The sequence below is a fragment of the Galeopterus variegatus genome, unplaced genomic scaffold (genome assembly GCF_000696425.1).
Source record: "Galeopterus variegatus unplaced genomic scaffold, G_variegatus-3.0.2 Scaffold953, whole genome shotgun sequence".
Taxonomy (NCBI): Eukaryota; Metazoa; Chordata; class Mammalia; order Dermoptera; family Cynocephalidae; genus Galeopterus; species Galeopterus variegatus.
The window spans coordinates 377,437-385,788 of NW_007727064.1; positions in this window are offsets into that span (position 1 = coordinate 377,437).

Consider the following 8,352-nt stretch of genomic DNA (forward strand, 5'->3'; position numbering starts at 1 on the left):
GGGGGGGGGGGGGGGGGGGATATCGATCCTATCAGATTAGGACCCTGCCCTTATGACCTAATTTAACCTTAATTACCTCCTAAAAACCCTGCCTCCAAATACAATCCCATTGGAGATTAGGGCTTCAACATATGAATTTTGGGGGAATGGATTTCAGTCCACAGCACCACCCAATTCCATTGTCCTCATAGTTGTTATTTCCCCAGTATTTCTCAAATGCCTGATACATCATGATGCCCATGAAGTATACCCACTGGTATACTAACCTGATTCACCATAGATGAAAGTTTTAGCAACTGGACTGTAATCTTATGATAGAGGTTCTCATTGTCATGTGGGCAGCTAGTGAACATGCTCCCAAACCCCATTTTAGTGCCTGCTTTCTCAGATCTCACTCCTGGCACCAACTGTCTCAGCTTGGCTTTCCAGGAAGCAGACTACAAGACATTATTTAACAGGCATGGCATTTTAAGGCATGCCATTGGGATTGATACTTGTAGAAGGGAGGGGAAGGATGCAGGATTGGGTAGAGAGATTATGCACACTCCATAGGGAGTTTGGGAGGTTAGAATTGACCTTCAGAGTTGTCCCAAGTCAGGCTAAGATGATCAGGCTCTTTAAACCTCACTTTGATCAGCAGCTGTTTTGGGGCCACCCTGGAAAGGGATCTAACTTTGGGCAAGGTGGCTCTCTGCAAATGTAACAATCCTGAAGGTACCAAAGATTCAACCAACGCGGGGCCAGCAGCTTGGATAAGTCCTTACCTCAAAGGGGATTTGGGCAGCACATCACAACGTACACTGCAAGGAGGAAGCATTTAAATCTCTTGCTCTGTTTGTTTTCATAGAGAGGAGAAAATTTCTATTCCCCATGAGAAAAAAGAATGAGAAGAACTCCTCAGTCTCTCTCTCTCCCCAGGCAAGAAGGAATAATTTCTCTGATGAGATGAGGAGAAAGAATGAAATTTGAAAGGCTAAGCTCTTTCTGGGCTTTTTCTGTTTCTGTCTCCATCTCTGTCTTCCTTTTTCTTCTCTGGCTTGTCTGTAGAATTTAACAAATTCTCTGCTCCTCCGTGTTACAAGCTTATAGGGCAGCCGTGAATCCCACGGGAAGGCCTGAGGTTGCCCCGTGTTGTCTATGACTGGGTGACATATTCAGCTGTGGGTAGGGGTGAGGGAACCATCAACAAGCCTATGTGCCAAACCAAACTTCTTTCTCTAATTGGCTTTATCCAAAGTAATTCTCATAAATTACACTTATTATGAAAATTTTAAACATGACCAAAAGGAGAAATAATAAAACAATATATGCATATTGATGGAGTTTGGACGTGTTGTCCCCACCAAAACTCATGTGGAAATCTGATCCCCATGTGGCAGTGCCGGAAGCTGTTTGAGCCATGGGGGCAGATCCCTCATGAATGGATTAATGCTCTCCCTAGATGGGGGAATTAATGAGTGAGTTCTCACTCTATTAGTTCCTGTGAGAGCTGGTTGTTTAAAAAGACCCCAGCACCTCCTCTCTCTCTTGCTTCCTCTCGCCATGTGATCTGCTCCTACCCGCTGGCTGCCTGCCGCTTTCTGCTAAATTCTGTGGGTTTGGATAAACTATAACATCATGAGTCTATTATTATAGTATCATATAGATAATTTCACTTCCTTAAAATTCCTCTGTATTCTGCCTATTCATCCTCCCTCCTTCCCAGCCCCCTGGCAACCACTGATCTTTTTAATGTCTCTATAGTTTTGCATTTTCCAGAATGTCATATAATTTTTTTTTTCCTTTTTGTCTTTTTTCATGACCGGCAATGGATCGCAACCCTCAGTGTCACGCCCGAACTGGACCGGGACCGGCTACAGGATCGCAACCCTTGGTGTTGCTCCCGCACCTCACTCAGCCAGTGAGCGGCCAGTCTGTATGTGGGATCCGAACCCTTGGTGGGAGCGCCGCCGCGCTTCCCAAGCGGCGCACTGTAGCAGTGCGCCACCGGGCCGGCCCCCTTTCTAGTTGTTTTGACACTGGTCCTATAGAGGAAGCGCCGCCGCGCTTCCCAAGCGGCGCACTGTAGCAGTGTGCCACCGGGCCGGCCCCCTTTCTAGTTGTTTTGACACTGGTCCTGTAGAGAAGAAAATGTAATCCTAGCACACTCCTTAGTGTGGAATTTGGCTGTTAACTCCGAGTCAACCTATGGACAAAACACAAAGACTTCTTGACTGTGTTTAAGGGAGGTGAGTAGAAGGTTAAAAGGAAGAATGGTGGTGTTAATAGTGGGGTGTTGTAATACTACTAAAGGTGAAATATTATCCAGGGTTTTACATTTTATTATTTATAGTTAAAAGAAAACCAACAAAAGAGCTAACCAGTGGATATTAACATAATTTTTATGTTTCATAGCAAGGAGTCATTGGATATTGTCCAAAGTCGATATGAGCATATTTAGAAATATTGAAGTAATCTCAAACAAAACCATGTAAAAGATGTCCCTGAGAAGTGGTGCTGAGGGAGGTGGGAGGAGTTAGGATGACAGTTGTGGCTTTTTATCATAAGTTCTTCTGTGTATTTGATTTGTTACAATTTAATTTGTTTCCTTTTATTTGTTGCCATGTGCACATTTCTTCGACCAAAAATAAAAATAGAGGCTGATTTCTCTATCTTTGTGAAAACAGTGATTTAAACACTGTACTACTCTGTTTCTGTTGCTTATAATAGAATACCCGAAACTGGGTAATTTATAAAGAAATAAATTTCTTCCAGTTTTGGGGGCTAGGAAGTCCAAAGTCCAGGGGACACATCTGGTAAGGGCCTTCTTCAATGCAGAGTATATGGTGAGAATGGGCAGACCAAGAGAGAGCTAAATGTCTCAATTCCTCTTCTTTTAAAGTCATCAGAACCATGCCCATCACTCCATGAATGGATCAATCCATTCCTAAGGGCATACTCCTTACAATCTAAATACCTCCTCAAGGTCCCACCTTTTAAATGCCATTATTCGATTTTGCACCCTCTTAACACTGTTGCAGTGGGGATTAAGTTTCCAATACATGAACTTTTGGGGGACGTATTTGACTCACAGCAGACACCTACCCTATAAAGGATGATTCCCTAAAGTGGGCCAGGCCTCATTCATATCTTTCGAAGTAAGCAATGAGGTGGATACCAAGAAACTTGGACTAAGAAAATAGTTGTTCTATTGATACTTTACTCTCTACCCTAAATAATATGTAAGAAGAACCCTTAGCTCCTACCCACACTAGTTTCAGCTCTTTGCCTATGAGACACCTTTTTAAAAAATACCTGAGCAGTTCTAGTTCTCTACATTTTTGGGATAGCTCTGCCTGCAATCAGTCTACTGATTCTGAAAGGGAAAATATTCTGGGTCCCTCTTATTACTAACATTGGGGCAGAATTGATTGGCCATTTTCAGAAGGGATTGTTTTTAGTATTAAAAATGGAATGGAAAACTAACTCATGGTTTAATCTGGAAGGCAGGACACAATGGCACATTACTGCCACCAATTTCTGATTTTTGTAAAGGTCTAGCAATATAAAGGTCTAGCAATATAAGCAACAGCAAATGTCCTGTAACCAACTGAAAAATGCAAAGGAAGAATACTTGATTTGGGGGAGATTAATATGAGATAGTGTTCATTATCCCCAAAACACAGGGTTTATGGAGGTGGTAAAAGTGAAGGGTGAGGAAGCACAATCAGATCTCTCTTTTGTCTAAATATATAGTAGCTGCACCTGAAACTCTGCAAAATGGAAGGGGAAGGGAAGAATAATGAATTAAGTGTTACTTTAAATAGCCTTTCTGTGAAAGGAATATCACCATTATCATCATGAAAACAAAAGTTGATTGAATGTCTCTTAGTTTCAGCAGAACTGTAAGGTCAATGGAATAACTGAAATCTTTTGCACTAAAATTATGCTGAGAGGAAGAAGACATAAGTTCAGCCAAATTTTTAAAGGAATTGTGCTACTACATAGTCACAAAGTAGCTCTTTGTGATATAAGACAAAGTTCTACACATTATTGAAAGTAAGTGAGCAAAGACGCTGGGTACTGTTCAAGCTTTATTAAAGGAAAAGAATCTGCCGGGTTGTGCTGAAAGTGGGGAACAGCCCGGGGCTGCCCTCAAAATGGAAGGCAGCACTAGATGTGGGGGGGTTGGAGAGCTTATATGGACTGATACAATCAAGCAGGGGCATTATGCTAATCAAAAGAATCTGCCGGGTTGTGCTGAAAGTGGGGAACAGCCCGGGGCTGCCCTCAAAATGGAAAGCAGCACTAGATGTGGGGGGGTTGGAGAGCTTATATGGACTGATACAATCAAGCAGGGGCATTATGCTAATGTGGATCGGGGTGGAGAACTGCAACCTTGTGGAAGCAAAAGAGGTTTCTGTTTAAGTCAGGAGGCTTCTTGTAAAGGGAAGTGGGGAGGGGCTTGGTGCTGGAGTGGAAGACCAGGCCAGTGGCTATCTTGTGCTTATTGTGTGCACAATGGTGCGGTCACGTCCAAAATCCATCAGTTATCAGTTAAAAAATGTTAATTATAGCTAATACGTTTTCAGACACATTATGATTTGGTATATATGCAAAGAAAAGAAGAAAAGCAATTCAAAACTCCAGGAGAAAAACACCATACAAAATTATTTTGAAATAAACTATGGTAACCCCAATTCAATGTCCACCCATTTCACAGAATGGGGAATATATTTTTTTCCATTTATAATATTAACTATCTACTTTTGGGCCAAGTTGGCTAAGAGATTGAGTTGAAATAAAGATCGAATGAGCATGCATTTGATCATCTCTATACCTTACAGCTGTTAATAAAAATTGTGGTGTTTGGGCCAGCCCGGTGGCGCACTGGAGAGTGCGCCGCTTGGGAGCGCAGTGGCGCTCCCGCCAAGGGTTTGGATCCCATGTGGAGAACGGTTCCCGCTCACTGGCTGAGCGCGGTGCGGGCACAACACCGAGGGTTGCGATCCCGTTACCGGTCAGTAAAAAAGACAAAAAGGAAAAAAAAAATTGTGGTGTTTGAAAATCTTTGCCAAGAGATTTGGAATCTTAAGAATTTCATAAAAGCAGACATTCCTGGAAAATGTGTAATTTTGTAACTAAATCAACATGTTACAGGATTTCTATTACCAGATGGCAAAAGGAGGACTCTGCCCTTTACTTACAGTTATGATTGATCAGACCAGATCACCTAGTGTGAAGAATTTGTGACTAAACAAAGAGAAATTGGAAAAAGATCAGGGCCTATCTTGAACATCATTAAGCATTTTAGATGATATTTTGTAAGCCATAGGAATCAGAGAAAGCTTTTGTGTAGGTGTAAAATGTTACAATTTAAAAGGGGAGGTAAACACCAAGGTCAAAGGTTGGAATCCTCCTAAGGAGGGGAATGAAGGACAAGGACTGATTGGAAGGCCTTTACAAGTGTTTTGGTAATGGGAGGAGATGGGGAGGGAAAGGCTCGAATGAGCATAGCAGCAGTAAAAAGGAAAAACAAGACATTTGAATGAGGATACGATGGAGCTCAGGCTTTTTTGAAAGAAGAGAGTCAAGTTTGGTCCTACAATTTAGAGCCTGAGAGACTATGTAATTATTTATAAACATCGGCTCAATTATTAATTAAGTGTAAGGGTAAAATAAAGAAAATTTTGTATTTGTATAAATTCAGAGTTTACTACTCATGTCCTTGGATATAAAAAATGCTAAAAAGTTCTTAGCAAGATAAAAACAACAATGTAATAATATCAATGGCATTTCGTATGTGTTAAATAGTTTATTACTTATATCAACCCTACAAGTTAGGTACTGGTATTTTCATCTTACAGTTGAGAAAACTTAGACCCAAAGAGATCTGCCCAAGGTCACATATCTTTCCAGAGTAGTTTGGTTCTACAGTCCATGTTCTTAATCACTACACTATGCTGAAATTTCTGTGTTATTAAGAGAAACTAGGAAATTTAGATAAGACAGATGAATTACTTTAAATGTTGAGTTTTGAGCTGGAGCTTCCTGGCAAGCAGCTGCGCACAAGGAATCTTAGTTTAGGAAAAATCAGGAACAGAGTAATTTTGGGAGACTTTCTAAGAGAAGGAATGTAGTAGAGACGAACAGAGAGCTAGGAGTTGAACTATGGGATGGAAGAAAGAGGAGGAGCTAGCAAAGGAATCAGAAGACCAATAAATCAGGTAGGTGTAGTTACTCAAAAAAAAAAAAAAAAGGGAAAAAGTTTCAAGGAGGGGATGGGGTTCGGTGACAGTGGGGACTACTTTTGAGAAATGTGACAGTGAAAAAGGAAGGTTAATAGTACAGCAGCTGGAGGGAGTAACTGCACTGATTTTTTTTTTTTTTTGTACAACGGAAAAGGTCTGTTGAAAAACAGAAAGGAAGGCGGTAGTGAATAAGAAGACAAAAGACCCTAGGAAAGCAGTGGTGGAAGGAGAAGTGGGAAGAGATGGCATAAGTAGTCCCGGCAGAAGGACTGGCTTTGGAGAGAATGGAAGGAGAGGGTTAATCTGGTGAGAATTTTTTAGATGAAGAACAGGAGGTGACTACACATATTTTACGATGGAGAGAACGTCAAACGGAATTAGAGTCCCACAGCATCAAGATGAAGTTACTGTATTATTACGGATTGGACTGGCACCTTTAATAACAAGGGAAGCTGGAAACAGTCTTTGCGGAGAATACTACAGGAAGTCAATCAGAGTTTAGTAAAAGAAAAAAAAAAAAAAATTAAAAGTAGGAGTCCAGTCAGTAATTCATATGTGATCTGGTCGGTTGTGAGTTCCTCCAGTGAAAATCCACAACTTGGAACCCTTGGGAGAGAAATTATAAATAGGAGCAACGAGATTCTAAATTAATACTGATAGAGCTGGCTACAGGAATAGACAATTTAGTCATAAATGGGGCTGATGACCCGGGAGAGTAAGGCTTGTTTCACTTCTGTAGTGAAAAGTTGTAATCAGGTGAATGGAGTCAAGGCCACGGTGGGAAGGGGCGACGTCAACAGAATACTTCGGTTGTGATCTCACGGTGGGGATTATTTCCCTTTTGGCAGCTAGGCTAGATTCTCACGCCCACTTCAGAGCCACCGAGAGTAAACCTCATTAGTAGAAATCTAATCCCAAAGCTGAGTCTGTATTTTTCCAGTGTAGCTACATTCCCTTCTCACTAACTAGCCAATGCTGCCGCCTTATGCAAAACGGGCACCACGGAGAGGATCTGCTTCCCAGAGGCAGGACGACGCCAATCGGCCTGGAGCGGGCAGTGTTCGGTCTAGACCCGCGGAGAGGGAAATCCCAAACAGTTCTCGAAACCTTTTCACCCTCGCCAAGGGAAAGCGCCTCCTCAACAAAACACTATATCGAGAATACAATGCTAAGCTCTGAGGCCCTGTTTAAACACGGGAGAGGCGGAAGCAGGGCTCTACGCGGCCGCTTCTCCCCACTCCCGTTTCCACAGCGCGCCTTGCGGGCGACGGTCGGAGGCAGCGGGAGCCGGGCGAGGCCGGAGGGAAGCGCCGGTGGACGACCTGGGGAGGAGCCTCAGGGAAGGAACCGGGGGTGGGTTCCTTCCCAGGTCTTGGATAAGCTCCGAAAATGGCGGGCGACAACTGGGCGAGCCAGACGCGCAGGCGCCACTGTGGCCGTCCTTCCGACCGCCTCGGGCTGCCCACGAACAGTCCACAGCGCCCTCACCAAAAGGTACCCGCCACCCAGGATTGGCTGAGCTGCACGAGCGCTCCGTGTGTGGGCGGAGCCGCCACGCAGCGGCCACGTTTCCCGCCCCGCTGGTGCGCGTGCGCGCAATCCCACTGGAAAGCGTCTGCGCGCGCCCCCGCCGCGGCCCCCAGCTCGCGCCGCAGCTCCCTCCCCTTTCCGGGCAGGCCCGTCCCGTCAGCTAGGCAGTGAGCACCGCGGCCAGCAGAGGGCGGTCCGGACCCAAGTCTGCAGCGGCGCCATTGGCGTGTGGAAAATGCCACCAGATGGCGGGTTAGGATTGCAGCTCCGTTGAAGGCGCGGCCCCCGCTCCCGAACCCCCGGCGACCACCCTGTAACAACCCCCCCACATCGGGAATAACACACCGGAGACTTTTGGGGGGAAACTAGGTCGACGGCCGGCGGCGCCCGGATGGGCAGCTGAGGTGAGTGCGGGCGGCGGCGACAGCGGCGGGGGGCGGGAAAGAGGGGGAATGCGGTGGCAACGGCGCGGGGGTTGGAAGCGCCGATCCAAGATGGAGGCCGGGCGAGAGCGAGAGAGCGCGAGCCGGGAGCGGGCGGGCCGGGCGCGGGGGAGGGAGGCCGCGCGGGCCTGTGCGGGGGGCGGCGATCG